The sequence below is a fragment of the Panulirus ornatus genome, chromosome 5, assembly GCF_036320965.1.
Source record: "Panulirus ornatus isolate Po-2019 chromosome 5, ASM3632096v1, whole genome shotgun sequence".
Classification (NCBI taxonomy): Eukaryota; Metazoa; Arthropoda; class Malacostraca; order Decapoda; family Palinuridae; genus Panulirus; species Panulirus ornatus.
The window spans coordinates 20865832-20893677 of NC_092228.1; the positions used below are offsets into that span (position 1 = coordinate 20865832).

At 45.4% G+C, this 27846-nt stretch overlaps 1 protein-coding gene across 2 annotated transcripts in view; it reads left to right on the top strand.

The window, feature by feature from the left end:
- The first annotated feature begins 631 nt into the window (after positions 1-631).
- Positions 632-27846, top strand: part of LOC139748633 (uncharacterized) — a 460904-nt gene continuing 433689 nt past the window's right edge. Inside the window, exon 1 of one of the 2 annotated variants that reach the window (XM_071661833.1) lies at positions 632-1155. The gene's annotated coding sequence lies outside the window, so the exon portion shown is untranslated. The remainder of the gene's footprint in view (positions 1156-27846) is intronic. The other variant, XM_071661836.1, reaches the window with a different exon arrangement.

The window sequence follows — 27846 nt, forward strand, 5'->3', positions numbered from 1 at the left end:
TTAGTGAGGCGAGGACATCACTCCTGACATATATTCCCAGTCATCTGCCTCATACTTCCAAGGGGAACTTGAGTGTGAGTGACACGTGTGAGTCTACTCATGATCCTTTTTTCCAAAGCTGAGTATCGGGTTGAATCATAAGAAATACACAATAAAAAGATGAATTAATACTTCCCCCCTGTAATGAAAGTACTGCCACGACATATGAACACACTGTAAGTTGGAACACGACAATCGTAAGAGCTGGATCAGCGGGAGTGATCAGAGGTCGAATTTTATGGTTGTCGGTCACTAACACAAGCCTAGTGTGGGGGGGTTGTGATGTTAGTGTACGATAAGTGCAATGTTACGGACGGCAGCAGGTGCACGCCACAAGCGGCCGCCACGCCAGGCAGGGCTTAGTGATGGCTTATGAAGAACAAATGTAGCAGCCAGGAGGAGAGACCAAGTTCGCCAGCTTCTAGGATACAGCGCAGGTGGGCTGGAAGACAAGGCAGAAATTTGTCAGTGTGACTCTCAGCACCGGTGTGACCCCAGCACCTGCCAGTAGTGTGACCCCCTCAGCACCGGTCTGTGACCCCCTCAGCACCGGTCTGTGACCCCCTCAGCACCGGTCTGTGACCCCCTCAGCACCGGTCTGTGACCTCCTCAGCACCGGTCTGTGACCCCCTCAGCATCGGTCTGTGACCCCCCAACACCTATCTGTAGTGTGACCCGAGCAAGGGTTCGTAGTGACCCCCAACAGTTGCTGGAAATCCAGGTCCAGACCACAGGTCAGGTACATACATAACGTCCTCAGAAGGGACTGTCATTAATGAGAAAATATATTCAGATTACAGTCTTGAAACGCTGAGTGAGTGTGTGTGTCTGTGTTTGTGTACTGTGTAGGGTAGAGTGATAGTGTAAGCGTACACCACACAAGTGACCATCGCTCTGGATACTATGTGCTACGCTGGTGGGAGAGCAGGTGGCAACGTTGAGGAACTCTTGTCTGACTCACTGGTACGCAAGACTGGTGGATCTCCCTGCGGAGGAGTGTGCCCCCCCACACGTTGCTCGAGAGGCGAACGTGCTCCACTGCCGAGGGAAGCCTTCCCTTCGGGGAGACTTGCTGAAGTGAACTCAACCACCGGGTCGACCCTTCCTCCCGCGCTGGTAAGTACCATCTACTTTTGTCATCTCTGAACTCTACTCCTACTGTCATGTTGAGGTGGACCAAGTAAACACGGTCGCTCTCACTTCACTCTCATGAAATACCCTCACATGACGCCCATCGGACTCAAAATGAGAGACCGGGGTTTTCCATTATCACATCAGGGCTTCTCATGTCCTTCGTTGTCTTCATTCGTTTCATTCGTCAACAAGCCAGACTTACTTCTTCATTCACAGCTCCGCCTACGCGCACATAATGACTCCAGTTCATGGAACTCCAGCTGTAGAAAATGGACATATCACGTTCACTTTCGTTTGATCTCCATCATAAAACTTTCGGTTGTCGATTTCTTTCTAAATGGGAGTATATTTTTGCCCCAGTTTCGGTTATCTGAACTTTTCGGTTAAATGATTTTCGGATAAACGGAATTATCCCGTATATATCTAGATCCCTTTAAAATTTCTGTGCCGTTTTGTGATCGTATCATCTGCTATACCATCTTTAAAGGCTATGATCCAGGTGCCATTGTCACACCACCCACACACCTTCCCTCGCATCTCCGTCCTCCAGCCTACTTATGCTACCAGTTCCAAGTATTCTAAGTAACACGTCCATCTCTACTGCTGTTCCATACCCGTCTCTACTGTTTTTATATTCTTTCCAATGTCGACCCAGCAGACCAAGGTCTCAACACGGGAGCCAGGAACAAGGACTCAACCCTGGAGATGCTCCCACGTCACCAGAGGTTATTGCTTCCTTCACCGTACGCCAGGTGGGTCCTGGCCGCCTCTTCCTATGCACCAGGTCGTCTCCCGATATGCCCGAGGTGTCGGGAGTCCCTGGACTACCGTAATCCATCGTAACACAACCCCTGGCCGTCCTCCTCCAGGCTGAAGCCAGGCGCCTCCACCCGACGCCGAACTGTTCCTCTGAAGTCGGTGATCAGAGCCTGTCAGCTGGTCCTCTTGTGTCGCCATTCCTCCGGTACCTCCATCCTGCACCACCGTACCAGCTGACCTGCATATCTGCCTTGTCTTAACGTGATATTCAGCCTCTCTAATGACGAATGCTTCTCATTCTGACACTTTGTCTATGTTGAGTATCGGCCGGATGTGTCTCATTCCTGCTGCTTGCAACCTAACGCACCAGTTCGCCATGGCCCCCAGCCCGATCTCATGACCATTCTCAAGATGCTATTTCCAGTTGGTTACATAAATAGCCGGGGTTAACCTTGAGGGGGGATAATATCATCCTTCCACAGTTGGCTATAATGCACCTACATGTCGACTGGAGCGGGTAATCCTATGATTTATTCTGTGGCTTAGTGGCGAGGTCGGACATTATAATGCTACGCAGGTATCTAAGATTCTGAGCTTCCGTTTTTGATGATGATGATGTTTATCTGTTGCCTTCGCTGCTCTACAATCATTCTTAGTATATTCCAGTTTGATACAGTTTCTTATACGTAATCTGTTGTGATTCTCTTCTGGTATCTACAACCTGTACAGACATCTTTTGATCGCCTTCGTGTCTCTCTCTGGGAAACGTGTTTACGAGTAGGTGATAAAAGCCCTAGTGATGGTACACAGTCTTGTCCAGCTTTTCGTCTACCCCAGGACCATCCTACCAGCTCCTCCTGCCCCGTTCCTCTTGCCAGGTACCCTCACCAGACACCAAACACACTACCCAGCCCTTCTCCAGATACATCCTCACTGTAGCTCTCCCAGCACGATACCCTCACTGACTTGTGAACAACGTCCTCCACCTGCTCCCTCCAACCTCCTCCACCTGCTCCCTCCAACCTCCTCCATCAGCTCTCTCCAACGTCCTCCATCAGCTCTCTCCAACGTGTTTTCAGCACTCCCCCTTAAGCACCCCTGCTGTGTGGCTCATCGTGGTATTACCTCTGTAATTATGACAACATGTTTGATCCCACTTGTCCCTCGGTACACTAGCGACGCAGCCCACCCCTCTGGCACCTGTACTGTTCTCAGTGCTACACAAGAATGGTCAGTGGGCCACTCGACCACAGGGTCAACAACCCCGCCATGATTGCTTCTGTTTGGACGAAATGTGGTTCTGGTATTTTGTCGTCTTTTAAAACGAGTTTAAAAGCTTATCTTCTTTTTTCTTCCACTGTTTGTCTGACTTCATTCACACTGGCTCTTTGCTGACTCTTGGCATCCAGCAGCTCCTGAGGACATTCATCTCCATATCTGGTCTCTTCTGTCTCAGATCTGCCCTTCCTTATCCTCTATAATGTACAGTAATGTCTCCTTTCTATCGTGGCCCCTCGAACTTGTGTCCACAATATGCCATCAGCTTTCTCGGTTGTCGTCAACAACATCTTCATCATCTTCCAGACCACGGCGGTACGTCATCTCTCTGTGTCACGTACTCTGTTCCAGTCCCTTCTGTTCAGATACCTTACAACTTTACAACCATGTCTCTCCCCTCCACTGCCGACTCAGCTCTCTCTCTCTCTCTCTCTCTCTCTCTCTCTCTCTCTCTCTCTCTCTCTCTCTCTCTCTCTCGTTTTCTTTCACCAGTTCCATCCACAACAACCATCATCTTCTTTCTAATGTTGCGCCACGTCGTCGCGCCCACCCTCCGTCCCCCAATCATTCACTCCGCCTTGCTTGCGTCCTAGCTACCAGCTCTTATCGCATCCACTCGTTATCTTGAAACCACATCAATCCCATCTCTTATCAGTGGCTTACGCTTGCAAGGGGGAAGATAACGGTAATCTTTTTTTTGTTTTTGTTTTTGTTTACAACCCTGAGGTGTGAGTCGACCGATGTAGACTAGTACCAGGGTCGTCACCCCCCCCCCCCCGGGTATACGTGGGTCGACGACACAAGGTCAGGTCACGGCGGACCCAAGCGCCTCGTCGTTCAGCAAAGTGGCAGGGAAGGGCCTTGCCCTTGGCGGACCCCTGACAACGACAACAACAACAACAACCCCATGTGGGACGCGTGACCTGATGTGTGGGTGTGGCAGTCAGCTACACCGACGACGCCCAGTGGGTGTGTGTGTGTGTGTGTGTGTGTGTTCATCACCCCCTAGAGTACATCTGATACAGGAGGTAAACACACCTGACACAGGAGGTGAACACATCTGACACAGGTGATCACATCTGACATAGGGGGTGAACACATCTGTCACAAGAGGTGTACACATCTGACACAGGAGGTGAAACACTGACACACAAGGTGAACACATCTGATACAGCAGGTGATCACACCTGACACAGGCGAAAACATCTGCCACAGGTGAACACATCTGACATAGGTGTACACATCTGACACAGGTGGTGAACAAATCTGCCACAGGTGAACACATCTGATACAGGAGGTGAACACACATGACACAGGAGGTGTACACATCTGACACAGGGGGTGAACACTTCTGACACAGGTGAACACATCTGACACAGGAGGTGAACACACCTGATACAGGAGGTAAACACATCTGACACAGGGGTGAACACATCTGTCACAGGTGAACACATCTGACACAGGTGAACATATCTGACACAGGAGGTGAACACATCTGACACAGGGGGTGAACACATCTGACACAGGTGAACACATCTGACACGAGGTTAACATATCTGCCAGGAGGTGAACACATCTGACACAGGGGGTGAACACATCTGACACAGGTAAACACATCTGACACAGAACACATCTGACACGAGGTTAACATATCTGACACAAGTGAACACATCTGACACAGGAGGTGAACACATCTGACACGGGGGTGAACACATCTGTCACAGGAGGTGAACACATCTGACACAGGAGGTGAACACATCTGACACAGGAGGTGAACACATCTGACACAGGGGGTGAACACATCTGACACAGGAGGTGAACACATCTGACACAAACACATCTGACACGAGGTTAACATATCTGACACAGGTGAACACATGAAACGGGGTGAACACATCTGACACAGGAGGTGAACACATCTGACACAGAACACATCTGACACGAGGTTAACATATCTGACACAGGTGAACACATGACACAAGGGGTGAACACATCTGACGCAGAAGGTGAACACATGACACAGGGGGTGAACACATCTGACACAGGTGAACACATATGACACAGGATGTGAACACATTTGAAACAGGATGTGAACACATCTGACAGGGGATGAACACACGTAACAAGGGATGAACACACCTGACACAGGAGGTGTACACATCTGACACAAGGGGTGAACACATCTGACACGAGGTTAACATATCTGAAACAGGTGAACACATGACACAAGGGGTGAACACATCTGACGCAGAAGGTGAATACATGACACAGGGGGGTGAATACATCTGACACAGGTGAACACATTTGAAACAGGAAGTGAACACATCTGACAGGGGATGAACACACCTGACACAGGAGGTGTACAATCTGACACAGGAGGTGAACACAGCTGACACAGGATGTGAACACAGCTGACACAGGAGGTGAATACATCAGACACGGGGTGAACACATCTGACACAGAGAGTGATCACATCTGACACAGGAGGTGAACACTTGACACAGGTGAACACATCTTACACGGGGGATGAACACATCTGGCACAGGTGAACACATCTGTCACAGGATGTGAACACAATGACAGGATGTGAACACATCTGACACAAGTGAATACACCTGACACGAGGTGAACACATCTGAAACAGGTGAACACACCTGACACAGGAGGTGAACACATCTGACACGGGGATGAACACATCTGGCACAGGTGAACACATCTGACACAGGAGGTGAACATCTGATACAGGAGGTGAACACACATGACACAGGTGTACACATCTGACACGGGTGTGAACACATCTGACACAGGTGAACACCTGACACAGGAGGTGAACACATCTGAAACTGGGGGTGAACACATATGACACAGGAATGAACATATCTGACACAGGAGGCGAACACATGTCACATGGGGTGAACACATCTGACACAGCAGGTGAACACATGTCATATGGCGTGAACACATCTGACTCAGGTGAAACACTGACACAGGAGGTGATCGCATCTGACACAGGAGGTGATCACATCTGACACAGGAGGTGATCACATCTGACACAGGAGGTGATCACATCTGACACAGGAGGTGATCACTTCTGACACAGGTGAACACATCTGACACGGGGGATGAACACATCTGACACAGGAGGTGAACATCTGACACAAGAGGTGAACACATACGACACAGGGGGTGGAGACATCTGACACAGGAGGTGAACACCTGACACAGGAGGTGAACACCTGACACAGGAGGTGAACACATCTGACACAGGGGGTGAAGACATCTGACACAGGTGAACACAACTGACACAGGGGGTGAACACATCTGACACAAGGGGTGGAGACATCTGCCACAGGAGGTGAACACCTGACACAGGTGAACACATCTGACACAGGGGGTGAAGACATCTGACACAGGTGAGCACAACTGACACAGGGGGTGAACACATCTGACACAGGGGGTGGAGACATCTGACACAGGAGGTGAACACCTGACACAGGAGGTGAACACATCTGACACAGGGGGTGAACACATCTGACACAGGTGAACACAACTGACACAGGAGGTGAACACATCTGACACAGGGGGTGAAGACATCTGACACAGGTGAACACAACTGACACAGGGGGTGAACACAACTGACACAGGGGGTGAACACATCTGACACAGGTGAACACAACTGACACAGGGGTGAACACATCTGACACAGGGGGTGAAGACATCTGACACAGGAGGTGAACACCTGACACAGGAGGTGAACACATCTGACACAGGAGATGAACACATCTGACACAGGGGGTGAAGACATCTGACACAGGAAGTGAACACCTGACACAGGAGGTGAACACATCTGACACAGGGGGTGAAGACATCTGACACAGGTGAACACATCTGACGCAGGGGTGAAGAAATCTGACACAGGTGAACACATCTGACACAGGGGGTGAAGACATCTGACACATGTGAACACATCTGACACAGGGGGTGAACACTTGACAAAGGAGGTGAACACTTGACACAAGGGGTGAACACATCTGACACAGGAGATGAACACATCTTACACGGGGATGAACACATCTGCCACAGATGAACACATCTGAGACAGGGGGTGAACACATCTGCCACAGGAGGTGAACACTTGACACAGGGGGTGAACACATCTGACACAGGAGGTGAACATCACGTCGCCAGACTCTCCTGACACATATTTTGCTCCTCCTGTCTCGCACCTCACATCCTCCAGTTCCATTCCCCCATTTTCATGTTATCTCCCCTCGCTGGGAATACAATATATTGTATTTTCTAACAAAATTCGATCTATGTCTTCCTTTGGTCCTCCTGGAGGATGCTTCATTCTCGCTCCTCCTGTTTCCAGAGTAACTACATTCCTTCTTCCACATACCATCCTCACGCACTCAGCTCCCCCGCCCTTCCCTGCCGACAGAAGACTGGCTGCTACGTGTCCTTCAGTATTTTAATATCGTTCTGGTTTTCCTGAAAGCCGGCAAGGCAGCAGGTTTGGATGGTATTGCAGTGGAATTTATTAAAAAAGGGGGTGACTGTATTGTTGACTGGTTGGTAAGGTTATTTAATGTATGTATGACTCATGGTGAGGTGCCTGAGGATTGGCGGAATGCATGCATAGTGCCATTGTACAAAGGCAAAGGGGATAAGAGTGAGTGCTCAAATTACAGAGGTATAAGTTTGTTGAGTATTCCTGGTAAATTATATGGGAGGGTATTGATTGAGAGGGTGAAGGCATGTACAGAGCATCAGATTGGGGAAGAGCAGTGTGGTTTCAGAAGTGGTAGAGGATGTGTGGATCAGGTGTTTGCTTTGAAGAATGTATGTGAGAAATACTTAGAAAAGCAAATGGATTTGTATGTAGCATTTATGGATCTGGAGAAGGCATATGATAGAGTTGATAGAGATGCTCTGTGGAAGGTATTAAGAATATATGGTGTGGGAGGCAAGTTGTTAGAAGCAGTGAAAAGTTTTTATCGAGGATGTAAGGCATGTGTACGTGTAGGAAGAGAGGAAAGTGATTGGTTCTCAGTGAATGTAGGTTTGCGGCAGGGGTGTGTGATGTCTCCATGGTTGTTTAATTTGTTTATGGATGGGGGTTGTTAGGGAGGTGAATGCAAGAGTTTTGGAAAGAGGGGCAAGTATGAAGTCTGTTGGGGATGAGAGAGCTTGGGAAGTGAGTCAGTTGTTGTTCGCTGATGATACAGCGCTGGTGGCTGATTCATGTGAGAAACTGCAGAAGCTGGTGACTGAGTTTGGTAAAGTGTGTGAAAGAAGAAAGTTAAGAGTAAATGTGAATATGAGCAAGGTTATTAGGTACAGTAGGGTTGAGGGTCAAGTCAATTGGGAGGTGAGTTTGAATGGAGAAAAACTGGAGGAAGTGAAGTGTTTTAGATATCTGGGAGTGGATCTGGCAGCGGATGGAACTATGGAAGCGGAAGTGGATCATAGGGTGGGGGAGGGGGAGAAAATTCTGGGAACCTTGAAGAATGTGTGGAAGTCGAGAACATTATCTCGGAAAGCAAATATATATATATATATATATATATATATATATATATATATATATATATATATATATATATATATATATATATATATTATACATATATATATAAATATATATATATATATATATATATATATATATATATATATATATATATATATATTTTTTTTTTTTTTTTTTTTTGCTTTGTCGCTGTCTCCCGCGTTTGCGAGCTAGCGCAAGGAAACAGACGAAAGAAATGGCCCAACCCACCCCCATACACATGTATATACATACGTCCACACACGCAAATATACATACCTACACAGCTTTTCATGGTTTACCCCAGACGTTTCACATGCCTTGATTCAATCCACTGACAGCACGTCAACCCCGGTATACCACATCGCTCCAATTCACTCTATTCCTTGCCCTCCTTTCACCCTCCTGCATGTTCAGGCCCCGATCACACAAAATCTTTTTCACTCCATCTTTCCACCTCCAATTTGGTCTCCCTCTTCTCCTCGTTCCCTCCACCTCCGACACATATATCCTCTTGGTCAATCTTTCCTCACTCATTCTCTCCATGTGCCCAAACCATTTCAAAACACCCTCTTCTGCTCTCTCAACCACGCTCTTTTTATTTCCACACATCTCTCTTACCCTTACGCTACTTACTCGATCAAACCACCTCACACCACACATTGTCCTCAAACATCTCATTTCCAGCACATCCATCCTCCTGCGCACAACTCTATCCATAGCCCACGCCTCGCAACCATACAACATTGCTGGAACCACTATTCCTTTCAAACATACCCTTTTTGCTTTCCGAGATAATGTTCTCGACTTCCACACATTCTTCAAGGCTCCCAGAATTTTCGCTCCCTCCCCCACCCTATGATCCACTTCCGCTTCCATGGTTCCATCCGCTGCCAGATCCACTCCCAGATATCTAAAACACTTCACTTCCTCCAGTTTTTCTCCATTCAAACTCACCTCCCAATTGACTTGACCCTCAACCCTACTGTACCTAATAACCTTGCTCTTATTCACATTTACTCTTAACTTTCTTCTTTCACACACTTTACCAAACTCAGTCACCAACTTCTGCAGTTTCTCACATGAATCAGCCACCACCGCTGTATCATCAGCGAACAACAACTGACTCACTTCCCAAGCTCTCTCATCCCCAACAGACTTCATACTTGCCCCTCTTTCCAAAACTCTTGCATTCACCTCCCTAACAACCCCATCCATAAACAAATTAAACAACCATGGGGACATCACACACCCCTGCCGCAAACCTACATTCACTGAGAACCAATCACTTTCCTCTCTTCCTACACGTACACATGCTTTACATCCTCGATAAAAACTTTTCACTGCTTCTAACAACTTGCCTCCCACACCATATATTCTTAATACCTTCCACAGAGCATCTCTATCAACTCTATCATATGCCTTCTCCAGATCCATAAATGCTACATACAAATCCATTTGCTTTTCTAAGTATTTCTCACATACATTCTTCAAAGCAAACACCTGATCCACACATCCTCTACCACTTCTGAAACCACACTGCTCTTCCCCAATCTGATGCTCTGTACATGCCTTCACCCTCTCAATCAATACCCTCCCATATAATTTACCAGGAATACTCAACAAACTTATACCTCTGTAATTTGAGCACTCACTCTTATCCCCTTTGCCTTTGTACAATGGCACTATGCACGCATTCCGCCAATCCTCAGGCACCTCACCATGAGTCATACATACATTAAATAACCTTACCAACCAGTCAACAATACAGTCACCCCCTTTTTTAATAAATTCCACTGCAATACCATCCAAACCTGCTGCCTTGCCGGCTTTCATCTTCCGCGAAGCTTTTACTACCTCTTCTCTGTTTACCAAATCATTTTCCCTAACCCTCTCACTTTGCACACCACCTCGACCAAAACACCCTATATCTGCCACTCTATCATCAAACACATTCAACAAACCTTCAAAATACTCACTCCATCTCCTTCTCACATCACCACTACTTGTTATCACCTCCCCATTTGCGCCCTTCACTGAAGTTCCCATTTGCTCCCTTGTCTTACGCACTTTATTTACCTCCCTCCAGAACATCTTATATATATATATATATATATATATATATATATATATATATATATATATATATATATATATATATATATATATATATAATCAATGTGGACGAAATAAAAGAGAGGTATGATGTGGTGGTATGCTGAGTGTGACTTAAAGATCTGGCTAGGGTGTGCTGAAATGGTTCGAACATATGGAGAGGATGAGGGAAAAGAGACCGACTGACGGGATCTACATGTCAGGAGTGGAGGAGGAAAAAGGGGAAGGCAAGACCAAGAGTGATTTGGAAGAGGCCTTAGCCTGAACATTCAGGAGGAGAAGAGACGTGCACGGGATATAATGAATTGGATGACGCAGTATCTGTGGGATGGAAGGTGGGGAGCGACGTGCTATCCCTGGGCTGAACCAGGACGTATGAAACAGCCAAGGTAGACCACAGAGACGTCTCTGGGGCTTGGCTGTGGATAGAGAACTCTGGTTTCGATGCAGTGTACTTGGTACCTAGAGAGTGGCTTTATTGCCTAAACGCTACCACTTTAATATGAGAAATAGCAAACTGAAGATACGAACAAGCAAACAAACCAGTATTACATTTTCTACGGATGTTCGCCGTTTCCTGCGTTAGCCAGTTAGCGCCAGGAACAAACGAAAAAAAGGCCTCGTTCGTTTACACTGAGTCCCTAGCTGTCATGTGTAATGCACCGAAACCACAGCTCCCTTTCCACAACCAGGCCACACAAAGCTTTCCATGGTTTACCCGGGACGCTTCGTACACCTTCGTTCAGACCTTTGACAGCACGTTGCCCCTTGTATACCACATCGCTCCACCTCATCCCACCCCGATATATTATATATATATATATATATATATATATATATATTCATTTCTTCATACACATTTGCCATTTCCCGCTTTGGCGAGGTAGCGTCAACAACAGATGACTGTGCCTTATAAGAAAGAATCCTCACTTGGCCCCCTTCTCTGTTCCTTGTTTTGGAAAAGTAAAGACTAGAGGGGAGGATTTTCAGTCCCCCCCCCCCCTACATTTTTCAGTTACTTTCTACGTCACACTGGGAATACGTGGGGGGAGGGGGGGTGAAACAAGTATTCTTTCTCCCCTACCCCCAGGGTAAGAGAGATGTGTGGAAATAATGAGTATGGTTGAGAGAACAGAAGAAGGTGTTTTGAAATGGTTTGGTCACATGGAGAGAATGAGTGAGGAAAGATTGACAAAGAGGATATATGTGTCAGAGGTGGAGGGTACGAGGAGAAGTGGGACACCAAATTGAAGATGAAAGGATGGAGTGAATAAACATTTTGCGGGATCGGAGCCTGAACATATAGGAGGGCTAGAGGCGTGCAAGGAATAGAGTGAATTGGAACGATGTGGTATACCAGGGTCGACGTGTTGTCAATGGACTGAACCAGGGCATGTGAAACGTCTGAGGGAAACTGTGTAAAGGTCTATGGGGCGTGGATGTGGAAAGGGAGCTATGGTTTCGGTACATTACACATGACAGCTAGAGACTGAGTGTGAACGAATGTGGTCTTTTTTGTCTGTTTTCCTGGCGCTACCTCGAAGCAGGGGGTAGCGATGCTGTTTCCTGTGGGACGGGGTAGCGACAGGAATGGATGAAGGCAAGCAAGTATGAATAAGTACATGTGTATATATGTATATGTCTGTGCATGTGTATGTATATGTGCGTGTATAGGCGTTTAAGTATACATATATGTGTGTATATATTATTCGTCTGTTTCCAGGTGCTACCTCGCTGATGCGGGAAACAGCGATCAAGTATAATAATAATGACAATATATATATATACATATATATATATATATATATATATATATATATATATATATATATATATATATATATATATATATATCAGTAAAGGAAGCCTACCAAGATAATTTAATTCGCTAATTCGCCCGTGTTTTTCCCGTTTAATAACCAGCGTCAATATGGCTTAGTGCACATTACAGTTTATCCCGTGAACACAACTGTTTGGTAAATACTTGTTTATAAAACATAGACATTACTGGATTGATTTATTGATGGGAACTGTGCGTCTATACTGTTGATGTCGGGGGTTTAAACCAGGCTGTGTGCTGTGGTATGCTGAATCTCCTACACTCATTGTACCCTCTATAATCTGGACTGTCTACCCTCATCCACTGTACCCTCTATAATCTGGACTATCTACCCTCATCCACTGGACTCTCTATAATCTGGCCTGTCTACCCTCATCCACTGTGCCCTCTACAATCTTGACTATCTACCCTCATCCACTGGACTCTCTATGATCTGGCCTGTCTACCCTCATCCACTGTACTCTCTATAATCTGGACTATCTACCCTCATCCACTGTACCCTCTATAATCTGGACTATCTACCCTCATCCACTGTACCCTCTATAATCTGGAATGTCTACCCTCATCCACTGTACCCTCTATAATCTGGACTATCTACCCTCATCCACTGTACCCTCTATAATCTGGACTATCTACCCTCATCCACTGTACCCTCTATAATCTGGACTGTCTACCCTCATCCACTGTACCCTCTATAATCTGGACTATCTACCCTCATCCACTGTACCCTCTATAATCTGGACTATCTACCCTCATCCACTGTACCCTCTATAATCTGGCCTGTCTACCCTCATCCACTGTACCCTCTACAATCTTGACTATCTACCCTCATCCACTGGACTCTCTATAATCTGGCCTGTCTACCCTCATCCACTGTACTCTCTATAATCTGGACTATCTACCCTCATCCACTGTACCCTCTATAATCTGGACTATCTACCCTCATCCACTGGACTCTCTATAATCTGGCCTGTCTACCCTCATCCACTGTACCCTCTACAATCTTGACTATCTACCCTCATCCACTGTACCCTCTATAATCTGGACTGTCTACCCTCATCCACTGTACCCTCTATAATCTGGACTATCTACCCTCATCCACTGTACCCTCTATAATCTGGACTGTCTACCCTCATCCACTGTACTCTCTATAATCTGGACTATCTACCCCATCCACTGTACCCTCTATAATCTGGACTGTCTACCCTCATCCACTGTACTCTCTATAATCTGGACTATCTACCCCATCCACTGTACTCTCTATAATCTGAACTGTCTACCCTCACCCCACCATCTGCACGCCTATAATGTGGTGTCTTAATCCCTCCTTCTCTTTACCACTGGAGAGAGAGAGAGAGAGAGAGAGAGAGAGAGAGAGAGAGAGAGAGAGAGAGAGAGAGAGAGAGAGAGAGAGGTGAGGAGATATGTTCGTGTGGTCAAGGCGTAAGGAGGGAGTCCTCTGAGGGAGGAGGTTGAAGGGCTATTGGGCAAGTGACAGCTGCAGGGTGAGGTGGGCGCCTCCCGCCACAGCCCCGCCCCCCGGGGGTGCGCGGTCTTCAAGGACGGTCACCAAGTGTTCTTGGATCACCTGGAGTAAATCACTGGATAGTCTAGTACAGAGGGGGGGGGGGTGTCCCTGGGGTCACGTGAGGGCGCCACACACACGTCAGGTCTCCAGCTGGGCAGAGGTCGTCGTCGTGTGTGTGTGTGTGTGTGTGTGTGTGTGTGTGTGTGTGTGGACTCGGCCGCATATGCAAAGGTAAACACTGCTTTAGGGGAAACATGGCATTGTCCCCCCCGTACATTAATCTATATCTGAGCTATTACGGCTTATTGAACTATAGTCTTTCAAGTTTGTGATCGACTTTCCGTAGCATTTCTCCTCTGTAGTCGGCTTTCCTCTTCCAGGACACCCAGAGGCTCTGTCATCAGATGAAAATAATCTTAAAAAAATAATTTTTTTTCCCACCAAGCACGAAAGTCAACTCCGTTTTCTTTTTCATTTTTTTTCACGGGGGACTAGTGGAAACCAAGCGTAATAATGATATTCGCTCAAATATTTACTGTTTAATTGTATATGCAAATACAGCTTTATACACAACCAAATGGACGCTAAAACTGCCCAATTAGTGAAGCAATAAATAAAAGCCGATATATCATTGGATTGTAATGAACTGGGGTGGGGACGAGGGGTGGGGGTTGGGGGGTCTGTGGAGGGGTGGGTGGGGGTGGGGGGGTCTGTGGATGACCATTATCCAAGGTAAGGTCATTATGATGTTAACTGATGTAAGAGGATGAATGCTTAATGAGGCACAGTTCAGTGTCTATCGATGCCCTGCTGGCTACCTTTCCTGACGCCTGGGGAGTCAAAACTTCAGACTCCCCAGATGGGACGGTGGGGGGGGGGGGTAATATGTCTATCCCGGGGGCTCCCATCTCCCATATGGAAATTGGGAAGCCACAGCCCCACTCCACCTCCCTCCCTGGTGTTAAGGGTGATGACCACCCACCCCACCGTCCCATCTGGGGAGTCTTGAAGGTTTGGCTCAACTGACTGTTATATTTCTCTCTTTTGTTTCCCCTGATGATGTGATTATTACACGAAAGTGCACTTGGGAACTTATCGTGTTTCATTTTTCCCCGTGGACTCATAGGAATATTTTTTTTTTTTCGCTGTCTCCCGCGTTCGCGAGGTAGCGCAAGGAAACAGACGAAAGAAATGGCCCAACCCACCCCCATACACATGTATATACATACGTCCACACACGCAAATATACATACCTACACAGCTTTCCATGGTTTACCCCAGACGCTTCACATGCCTTGATTCAATCCACTGACTGCACGTCAACCCCGGTATACCACATCGCTCCAATTCACTCTATTCCTTGCCCTCCTTTCACCCTCCTGCATGTTCAGGCCCCGATCACACAAAAATCTTTTTCACTCCATCTTTCCACCTCCAATTTGGTCTCCCTCTTCTCCTCGTTCCCTCCACCTCCGACACATATATCCTCTTGGTCAATCTTTCCTCACTCATTCTCTCCATATGCCCAAACCATTTCAAAACACCCTCCTCTGCTCTCTCAACCACGCTCTTTTTATTTCCACACATCTCTCTTACCCTTACGTTACTTACTCGATCAAACCACCTCACACCACACATTGTCCTCAAACATCTCATTTCCAGCACATCCATCCTCCTGCGCACAACTCTATCCATAGCCCACGCCTCGCAACCATACAACATTGTTGGAACCACTATTCCTTCAAACATAGCCATTTTTGCTTTCCGAGATAATGTTCTCGACTTCCACACATTCTTCAAGGCTCCCAGAATTTTCGCCCCCTCCCCCACCCTATGATCCACTTCCGCTTCCATGGTTCCATCCGCTGCCAGATCCACTCCCAGATATCTAAAACACTTCACTTCCTCCAGTTTTTCTCCATTCAAACTCACCTCCCAATTGACTTGACCCTCAACCCTACTGTACCTAATAACCTTGCTCTTATTCACATTTACTCTTAACTTTCTTCTTTCACACACTTTACCAAACTCAGTCACCAGCTTCTGCAGTTTCTCACATGAATCAGCCACCAGCGCTGTATCATCAGCGAACAACAACTGACTGACTTCCCAAGCTCTCTCATCCCCAACAGACTTCATACTTGCCCCTCTTTCCAAAACTCTTGCATTCACCTCCCTAACAACCCCATCCATAAACAAATTAAACAACCATGGAGACATATATATATATATATATATATATATATATATATATATATATATATATATATATATATATATATATATATAGGAGAGAAAGAATAATTCCCACGCATTCCTCACGTGTCGAAGCAGGCGACTAAAGGGGACAAGAGCGGGGGGGGCTAGAAACCCTCCCCTCCTTATATTTTAACTTTCTAAAAGGGGAAACAGAAAGAGTCACGCGGGGAGTGCTCATCCTCCTCGAAGGCTCAGACTGGGGTGTCTAAATGTGTGTGGATGTAACCAAGATGAGAAAAAAGGAGAGATAGGTAGTATGTTTGAGGAAAGGAACCTGGATGTTTTGGCTCTGAGTGAAACCCATATCTAGATTGATATGGGTAAAACTGAAAGTGGATGGAGAGAGATGGGTGATTATTGGTGCATATGCACCTGGGCATGAGAAGAAAGATCATGAGAGGCATGTGTTTTGGGAGCAACTGAGTGTGTTAGTAGTTTTGATGCACGAGACCGGGTTATAGTGATGGGTGATTTGAATGCCAAGGTGAGTAATGTGGCAGTTGAGGGAATAATTGGTGTACATGGGGTGTTCAGTGTTGTAAATGGAAATGGTGAAGAGCTTGTAGATTTATGTGCTGAAAAAGGACTGGTAATTGGGAATACCTGGTTTAAAAATAGAGATATACATAAGCATACGCATGTAAGTAAGAGAGATGGCCAGAGAGCGTTATTGGATTACGTGTTAATTGATAGGCACGCGAAAGAGAGACTTTTGGATGTTAATGTGCTGAGAGGTGCAACTGGAGGGATGTCTGCTCATTATCTTGTGAAGGCGAAGGTGAAGAATTGTAGAGGTTTTCAGGAAAGAAGAGAGAATGTTGGGGTGAAAAGAGTGGTGAGAGGAAGTGAGCTTGGGAAGGAGACTTGTGTGAGGAAGTACCAGGAGAGACTGAGTACAGAATGGAAAAAGGTGAGAACAAAGGAGGTAAGGGGAGTGGGGGAGGAATGGAATGTATTTAGGGAAGCAGTGATGGTTTGCGCAAAAGATGCTTGTGGCATGAGAAGCGTGGGAGGTGGGCAGATTAGAAAGGGTTGTGAGTGGTGGGATGAAGAAGTAAGAGTATTAGTCAAAGAGAAGAGAGAGGCATTTGGACGATATTTGCAGGGAAATAATGCAAATGAGTGGGAGATGTATAAAGGAAAGAGGCATGAGGTCAAGAGAAAGGTGCAAGAGGTGAAAAAGAGGGCAAATGATAGTTGGGGTGAGAGAGTATCATTAAATTTTAGGGAGAATAAAAAGATGTTTTGGAAGGAGGTAAATAAAGTGCGTAAGACAAGGGAACAAATGGGAACTTCAGTGAAGGGGGCTAATGGGGAGGTGATAACAAGTAGTGGTGATGTGAGAAGGAGATGGAGTGAGTATTTTGAAGGTTTGTTGAATGTATTTGATGATAAGAGTGGCAGATGTAGGGTGTTTTGGCCGAGGTGGTGTGCAAAGTAAGAGGGTTAGGGAGAATGATTTGGTAAACAGAGAAGAGGTAGTAAAAGCTTTGCGGAAGATGAAAGCCGACAAGACAGCGGGTTCGGATGGTATTGCAGTGGAATTTATTAAAAAAGGGGGTGACTGTATTGTTGACTGGTTGGTAAGGTTATTTAATGTATGTATGACTCATGGTGAGGTGCCTGAAGATTGGCGGAATGCTTGCATAGTGCCATTATACAAAGGCAAAGGGGATAAAAGTGAGTGCTCAAATTACAGAGGTATAAGTTTGTTGAGTAATCCTGGTAAATTATATGGGAGGGTATTGATTGAAAGGGTGAAAGCATGTACAGAGCATCAGATTGGGGAAGAGCAGTGTGGTTTCAGAAGTGGTAGAAGATGTGTGGATCAGGTGTTTGAAGAATGTATGTGAGAAATACTTAGAAAAGCAAATGGATTTGTATGTAGCATTTATGGATCTGGAGATGGTATATGATAGAGTTGATAGAGATGCTCTGTGGAGGGTATTAAGAATATATGGTGTGGGAGGCAAGTTGTTAGAAGCAGTGAAAAGTTTTTATCGAGGATGTACGGCATGTGTACGTGTAGGAAGAGAGGAAAGTGATTGGTTCTCAGTGAATGTTGGTTTGCGGCAGGGGTGTGTGATGTCTCCATGGTTGTTTAATTTGTTTATGGATGGGGTTGTTAGGGAGGTAAATGCAAGAGTTTTGAAAAGAGGGGCAAGTATGCAGTCTGTTGTGGATGAAAGAGCTTGGGAAATGAGTCAGTTGTTGTTCGCTGATGATGCAGCGCTGGTGGCTGATTCATGTGAGAAACTGCAGAAGCTGGTGACTGAGTTTGGTAAAGTGTGTGAGAGAAGAAAGTTAAGAGTAAATGTGAATAAGAGCAAGGTTATTAGGTACAGTAGGGTTGAGGGTCAAGTCAACTGGGAGGTAAGTTTGAATGGAGAAAAACTGGAGGAAATGAAGTGTTTTAGATATCTGGGAGTGGATTTGGCAGCGGATGGAACCATGGAAGCGGAAGTGAATCATAGGTTGGGGGAGGGGGCGAAAGTTCTGGGAGCGTTGAAGTATGTGTGGAAGTCGAGAACATTATCTCGGAAAGAGATAATGGGTATGTTTGAAGGAATAGTGGTTCCAACAATGTCATATGGTTGCGAGGCGTGGACTACGGACAGAGTTGTACGCAGGTGGGTGGATGTGCTGGAAATGAGATGTTGAGGACAATATGTGGTGTGGATTGATCGAGTAAGTAATAATAAGGTAAGAGAGATGTGTGGTAATAAAAAGAGTGTGGTTGAGAGAGGAGAAGAGGGTGTTTTGAAATGGTTTTGTCACATTTAGAGAATGAGTGAGGAAAGATTGACAAAGATGATATATGTGTCAGAGGTGGAGGGAACGAGGAGAAGTGGGAGACCAAATTGGAGGTGGAAAGATGGAGTGAAAAATATTTTGAGTGATTAGGGCCTGAACATGCAGGAGGGTGAAAGGCGTGCAAGGAATAGAGTGAATTGGAACGATGTGGTATACCGGGGTCGACGTGCTGTCAATGGATTGAACCAGGGCATGTGAAGCGTCTGGGGTAAACCATGGAAAGTTCTGTGGGGCCTGGATGTGGAAAGGGAGCTGTGATTTCAGTGCATTAATACATTACAGCTAGAGACTGAGTGTGAACGAATGTGGCCTTTGTTGTCTCTTCCTAGCGCTACCTCGCGCACACAAGGGGGGAGGGGGTTGTTATTTCATGTGTGGCGGGGTGGCGATGGGAATGAATAAAGGCAGACAGTATGAATTATGTACATGTGTATATATGTATATGTCTGTGTGTGTATATATATGTTGAGATGTATAGGTATGTATATTTGCGTGTGTGGACGTGTATGTAAATACATGTGTATGTGGGTGCATTGGGCCATTCTTTCGTCTGTTTCCTTGCGCTACCTCGCTAACGTGGGAGACAGCGACAAAACAAAATGAAAAAAATAAAATATATATATATATATATATATATATATATATATATATATATATATATATATATATATATATATATATATATATACTACTCGCACACATGCCTTACATTCTTGGCAAAAACATTTCACTGCTTCTAGCATCTTACCTCCCACATCAGATAATCTTAATACCTTCCACTGAGCATCTCTATCAGCTCTGTAATATGCCTTCTCCAGATCTATAAATGTTACATACAAATCCATCTGTTTCTCACATACATTCTTCAAAGCATACACCTGATTCACACATCCTCTACCACTTCTGAAACCACACTGCTCTTCCCCAATCTGATGCTCTGTACATGCCTTCACCCTCTCAATCAATACCCTCCCATATAATTTCCCAGGAATACTCAACAAACTTATACCTCTGTAATTTGAACACTCACTTTTATCCACTTTGCCTATGTACAATGGCACTATGCAAGCATTCCGCCAATCCTTAGGCACTTCACCATGTGGCATACATACATTGAATATCCTTACCAACCAATCAACAACATAGTCACCACTTTTTAAATAAATTCTACTGCAATACCATCCAATCCCGCCGCCTTGCCAGATTTCATCTTCCGCAAAGCTTTCACTACCTCTGCTCTGTTTACCAAACCATTCTCCCTGACCCTCTCACTTTGCACACCACCTCGACCAAAACACCCTATATCTACCCCTCTACCTTCAAAATACTCACTCCATCTCACTTGATCACTACTTGTTATTGCCTCCCCATTAACCCCCTTCACCGATGTTCCCATTCGTTCTCTTGTGTTGCACACATTTTTTTTAACCTTCCAAAGCATCTTTTTATTCTCCTTGAAATTTGATGATACACTCTCACCTCAACTCCCATTTGCCCTCTTTTTCACCTCTTGCACCATTCTCTTGACCTCCTGCCAATGTTCTTTTATATATCTCCCAGCCATTTGCACTACATCCCTGCAAAAATCGCCCAAACGCCTCCCTCTTCTCTTTTACTTATAATCTTACTTCTTCATCCTACTACTCACTACCCTTTCTAATCCGCCCACCTCCCACCTTTCTCATGCCACAAGCATTTTTTGCGCAAGTCCATCACTGCTTCCCTAAATACATCCCATTCCTCCCCCACTCCCCTTACGTCATTTGCTCTCACCTTTTGCCATTATGCACTCAATCTCTCCTGGTACTTCGGCACACAAGTCTCCTTTCCAAACTCACTTACTCTCACCACTCTCTTCACCCCAACATTCTCTCTTCTTTTCTGAAAACTTCTACATATCGTCACCTTCGCCTCCACAAGATAAGGATCAGACATCCCTCCAGCTGCCCCTCTCAGCATATTAACGACCAAAAAGTAATCCAATAACGCTTTATGGCCATCTGTCTTATTGACATACATATACTTTTTTATGTATATCTCTCTTTTTAAACCAGGTATTCCCAATCACCAGTCCTTTTTCAGCACACAAATCTACAAGCTCTTCACCATTTCCATTTACAACACTAAACACCCCATGTACATCAATCATATCTCAACTGCCACATTACTCACCTTTGCATTCAAATCACCTATCAGCTGCTTGCAAAACACTTGCCTCTCATGATCTTTCTGCTCATGACAAGGTGCATAGGCACCAATAATCACCCATCTCTCTCCATCCACTTTCAGTTTTACCCAAGTCAATCTAAAGATTACTTTCTTACACTATCACATACTCCCACAACTGCTGCTTCAGGAGTAGTGCTACTCCCTCCTTTGCCCTTGTCCTCTCACCAACCCCTGACTTTACTCCCAAGACATTCCCAAACCACTCTTCCCCTTTACCCTTGAGCTTCGTTTCACTCAGAGCCAAAACATCCAGGTTCCTTTCCTCAAACATACAACCTACTCCTTTTTTCTCATCTTAGTTACGTTACGCCCACACACATTTAGACACCCCAATCTGAGCCTTCAAGTTGCATGAGCACTCCCCGCATACTCCTTCTTCTGTTTTCTCTCTTAGAAAGTTAAAATACAAGAAGTGGAGGGTTTCTAGCCCCCCCGCTCCCACCCCCTTTAGTCGCCTTCTACGACATGCGGGGAATAAGTGGGAAGTATTCTTTCTCCTCTATCCCCAGAAGAGTACGAATAGGAAGAGAGGAAAGTGATTGGTTCTCTCTGAATGTTGGTTTGCGGCAGGGGTGTGTGATGTCTCCATGATTGTTTAATTTGTTTATGGATGGGGTTGTTAGAGAGGCGAATGCAAGAGTTTTGGAGAGAGGGGCAAGTATGCAGACTAATGTGGATGAGAGGAGTTGGGAAATGAGTCAGCTGTTGTTCGCTGATGATACAGCGCTGGTGGCTGATTCGAGTGAGAAACTGCAGAAGCTGGTGACTGAGTTTGGTAAAGTGTGTGAAAGAAAGCTGAGAGTAAATGTAAATAAGAGCAAGGTTATTAGGTACAGTAGGGTTGAGTGACAAGTCAATTGGGAGGTAAGTTTAAATGGAGAAAAACTGGAGGAAGTGATGTGTTTTAGATATCTGGGAGTGGATTTGGCATTGGATGGAACCATAAAAGCGGAAGTGAGTCACAGGGTGGGGGAGGGGGCAAACGTTCTGGGAGAGTTGAAGAATGTGTGGAAGGCGAGAACATTATCTCGAAAAGCAAAAATGGGGATGTTTGAAGGAATAGTGGTTTCAAGAATGTAATATGGTTGCGAGGCGTGGGCTATAGATAGGATTGTGCGGAGGAGGGTGGATGTATTGGAAATGAGATGGTTGAGGACAATGTGTGGTGTGAGGTGGTTTGATCGAGTAAGTAATGAAAAGGTAAGAGAGATGTGTGGTAATAAAAAGAGTGTGGTTGAGAGAGCAGAAGAGGGTGTTTTGAAATGGTTTGGTCACATGCAGAGAATGAAAGACTGAAAAAGAGGATATGTGTGTCAGAGGTGGAGGGAGCGAGGACAAGTGGGAGACCAAATTGGAAGTGGAGGGATGGAGTGAAAAAGATTTGAGCAATCGGGGCTTGAACATAAAGGAGGGTGAAAGGTGTGCAAGGAAATTAGCAAATTGGAACGATGTCGTGTACCGGGGTCGACGTGCTGTCAATGGATTGAACCAGGGCATGTGAAGCGTCTGGGGTAAACCATGGAAAGTTTTGTAGGGCCTGGATGTGGAAAGGGAGCTGTGGTTTCGGTTTATTACATATGACACCTAGAGACTGAGTGTGAACGAATGTGGCCTTTTTTGTCTTTTCCTAGCGCTACCTCGCACGCGCGCGGGGGGAGGGGGGGGTACCATTTCATGTGCGGCGGGGTGGCGACGGAAATGGATGAAAGTAGAAAGTTTGGATGTGTACACGTGTATATATGTATATATCTGTGTGTGTATATGTATGTATACAGTGAAATATATAGGTACGTATATGTGCGTGTGTGGGCGTTTATGTATGTATATACATGTGTATGTGGATAGGTTGGTCCATTCTTTCATCTGTTTCCTTGTGCTATCTCGCTGACGCGGTAGACAGCGACGAAGTATAATAAAATAATAATTATTTTTATAATTGTACTTTGTCGCTGTCTCCCGCGTTAGCGAGGTAGAGCAAGGAAACCAATCACTTTCCTCTATTCCTTCTTGTACACATGCCTTACATCCTCGATAAAAAGTTTTCATTGCTTCTAGTAACTTGCCTCCCACAACATATACTCTTAATACCTTCCACAGAGCATCTCTGCCTTTTCCAGATCCATAAATGCTACATACAAATCCATCTGTTTTTCTAAGTATTTCTCACATACATTCTTCAAAGGAATCACCTGATCCACACATCCTCTACCACTTCTGAAACCACACTGCTCTTCCCCAATCTGATGCTCTGTACATGCCTTCACCCTCTCAATCAATACTCTCCCATATAATTTTCCTAGGGATATTCAACAAACTTATACCTCTGTAATTTGAACACTCACTCTTATCCCCTTTGCCTTTGTACAATGGCACTATGCACGCATTCCGCCAATCCTCAGGCACCTCACCATGAGCCATACATACACTGAATATCCTCACCAACCAGTCAACAACACAGTCACCCCCTTTTTAACTAAATTCCACTGCAATACCATCTAAATCCGTCGCCTTGCCGACTTTCATATTCCGCAAAGCTTTCATTACCTCTTTTCTGTTTACCAAACCATTCTCCCTGACCCTCTCACTTCGCTCACCACCTCGACCAAACCACCCTATATCTGCCACTTTATCATCTAACACATTCAACAAACCTTAAAAATATTCACTCCATCTCCTTCTCACATCACCACTACTTGCTATCACCTCCCCATTAGCCCCCTTCACGGATGTCCCCATTTGTTCTCATGTCTCCTCTTGTCTTGGACAATCGCATGTTTACCAAACGGCGTCCAAGCTTCGCCTCTTCCATGTATATCAACTGGCTGTTATATTTCTGTCTTGTGTCTCCCCCTGATGATGTGATTATTACACGAAAGTGCACTTGGGAACTTATCGTGTTTCATTTTCCCCGTGGACTCATAGGAATATATATATATATATATATATATATATATATATATATATATATATATATATATATTATAACTGAATGATATAAATATAGAACGCTAAGAATAATCTTTCTCCTTCCTAGCAGCCAACAGAAACATGAATGGGAGAAGAGCTGTGCCATTTTGAAGTATGCCTGCATGGAATATATGAGGACAGAACGAGAGGAGAGGGAAAATCCAACTGTAACATATTACTACATTAACCCACCTCCGCTGCACTATGGTATATTCCTAGAAGTTTGGAAAGTCAGAAAAAAAAGGGAATCAGTATAGCCATATATTATCATCTTTTATATTTCTTCAGTAAACACCTGAGATGGTATTTATAGTCTTGGCATGAACAACGTTTGACGGGAACATATTCCAGCGTTCAACGAATCTTTCTGCAAAACAGTTATTTTTCCTGCGCGCGGGGGGGGGGGGGGGGTATGTTGGGGGAAGAGTGCGGGGTTGCAGGTGGGGGGTGGTGGAGATAAGACAGGTTGCACTAGGGGATGGTGGAGATGAGAGAGGGGTTGTAGGTGGAAGGGTGGTGGTGGAGACGAGAAAGGCGGGGGGGTTGGAGGTTGCAAGTGGAGATGAGAGGGAGGGAGGAAGGGTAGTGGCGGTGTTGCAGGAGAGGTTGTTCAAGACAGCGAGAGACGGACGCGGGTTGAGGTGGCAGGATGTGCAGACCCATGGTGAACCCTGGTCCACTTGCATGATCTTTTCCTCTCCTCTCTGTACTCGTTCCTCTGGGGTTGTAGTACACTGTGGCACATGACCAGGTCAGTTCTGGTCTGACATATGCCCAGGTCTACATACTTGTGCCCCATGTATCAGACCCTGCCTACACTCTCTCCGTATCAGGCCCTGCCTACACTCTCTCCGTATCAGGCCCTGCCTACACTCTCTCCGTATCAGGCCCTGCCTACACTCTCTCCGTATCAGGCCCTGCCTACACTCTTTCCGTACGAGGGTATCACACGCACCTTCATCAACCTCCCTCAGAAACACTGGGGTTACAAAGAGACCCACTTGACTCAGCAACACTGGGGTTATAAACAGACCCACTTGACTCAGAAGATAAACATTACTGCTCCCCCTTCCTAAGCTCACAACCCGCACCCCAGGTGCTGTACCACCCCAGGCCCGGCTGAACCACCCTAGGTGCTGTACCACCCCAGGCCCGGCTGAAGCCACCAGATGTATGGAATTACTTGGGTGTTTCAATCGGAGGAAATTCTGGGCGGTGGAAGCCAGCCAGGCCTGCTGACACACACGTGCCTCTTGGATTAAGAAGAGATTCTCTCTCTCTCTCTCTCTCTCTCTCTCTCTCTCTCTCTCTCTCTCTCTCTCTCTCTCTCCCCTTCGCGTTACGAACACATCCTGTGACCGTGTGTGACGGGGGGTCGGGTGTGCTACGCACGTGTTGAGCGTCACGTGTTGACATCTATCCTGCGTCTATACTGGCGCTACTCGCCATTCTATATAGAGGCCTCGTACCACTGTGGTCAGCGGCCTCCACAGGGGCACCACAGTGGTCAGCGGCCTCTACGGGGGCACCACTGTGGTCAGCGGCCTCTACGGGGGCACCACAGTGGTCAGCGGCCTCTACGGGGGCACCACAGTGGTCAGCGGCCTCTACGGGGGCACCACAGTGGTCAGCGGACTCTACTGGGGCACCACAGTGGTCAGCGGCCTCTACGGGGGAACCACAGTGGTCAGCGGCCTCTACGGGGGCACCACAGTGGTCAGCGGCCTCTACGGGGGCACCACAGTGGCCAGCGGCCGGCACCAGGGATGGGGGGGTAACATAGCCAAAAACAGCTGGCTGGTGTACGTGCGCCAGGGGTTTACATAGCCAGCAGGAGATTCGCTGGCCAGCATCACGAGCTGCACTATCAACAGACGCTTCCTATTTGCAGAAACACGAGATATAATGTTTACCAGAGTAATATCATGTGTACCAGAGTAATATAATGTGCACCAGAGTAATATAATGTGTATCAGAGTAATATAATGTGCACCAGAGTAATATAATGTGTACCAGAGTAATATAATGTGCACCAGAGTAATATAATGTGTACCAGAGTAATATAATGTGCACCAGAGTAATATAATGTGTATCAGAGTAATATAATGTGCACCAGAGTAATATAATGTGTACCAGAGTAATATAATGTGTATCAGAGTAATATAATGTGTACCAGAGTAATATCATGTGTACCAGAGTAATATAATGTGTACCAGAGTAATATAATGTGCACCAGAGTAATATAATGTGTACCAGAGTAATATCATGTGTACCAGAGTAATATAATGTGCACCAGAGTAATATAATGTGTATCAGAGTAATATAATGTGCACCAGAGTAATATAATGTGTACCAGAGTAATATAATGTGTATCAGAGTAATATAATGTGTACCAGAGTAATATCATGTGTACCAGAGTAATATAATGTGCACCAGAGTAATATAATGTGCACCAGAGTAATATAATGTGCACGAGTAATATAATGTGCACCAGAGTAATATAATGTGCACCAGAGTAATATAATGTGTACCAGAGTAATATCATGTTCACCAGAGTAATATAATGTGCACCAGAGTAATATAATGTGCACCAGAGTAATATAATGTGTACCAGAGTAATATAATGTGCACCAGAGTAATATAATGTGTACCAGAGTAATATCATGTTCACCAGAGTAATATAATGTGCACCAGAGTAATATAATGTGTACCAGAGTAATATCATGTTCACCAGAGTAATATAATGTGCACTAGAGTAATATAATGTGTACCAGAGTAATATCATGTTCACCAGAGTAATATAATGTGCACGAGTAATATAATGTGCACCAGAGTAATATAATGTGTACCAGAGTAATATAATGTGCACGAGTAATATAATGTGCACCAGAGTAATATAATGTGCACGAGTAATATAATGTGCACCAGAGTAATATAATGTGTACCAGAGTAATATCATGTTCACCAGAGTAATATAATGTGCACGAGTAATATAATGTGCACCAGAGTAATATAATGTGCACGAGTAATATAATGTGCACCAGAGTAATATAATGTGTACCAGAGTAATATCATGTTCACCAGAGTAATATAATGTGCACGAGTAATATAATGTGCACCAGAGTAATATAATGTGCACCAGAGTAATATAATGTGCACCAGAGTAATATAATGTGTACCAGAGTAATATAATGTGCACCAGAGTAATATAATGTGTACCAGAGTAATATAATGTGTAACAGAGTAATATAATATGTACCAGAGTAATATAATGTGTACCAGAGTAATATAATGTGCACCAGAGTAATATAATGTGTACCAGAGTAATATCAT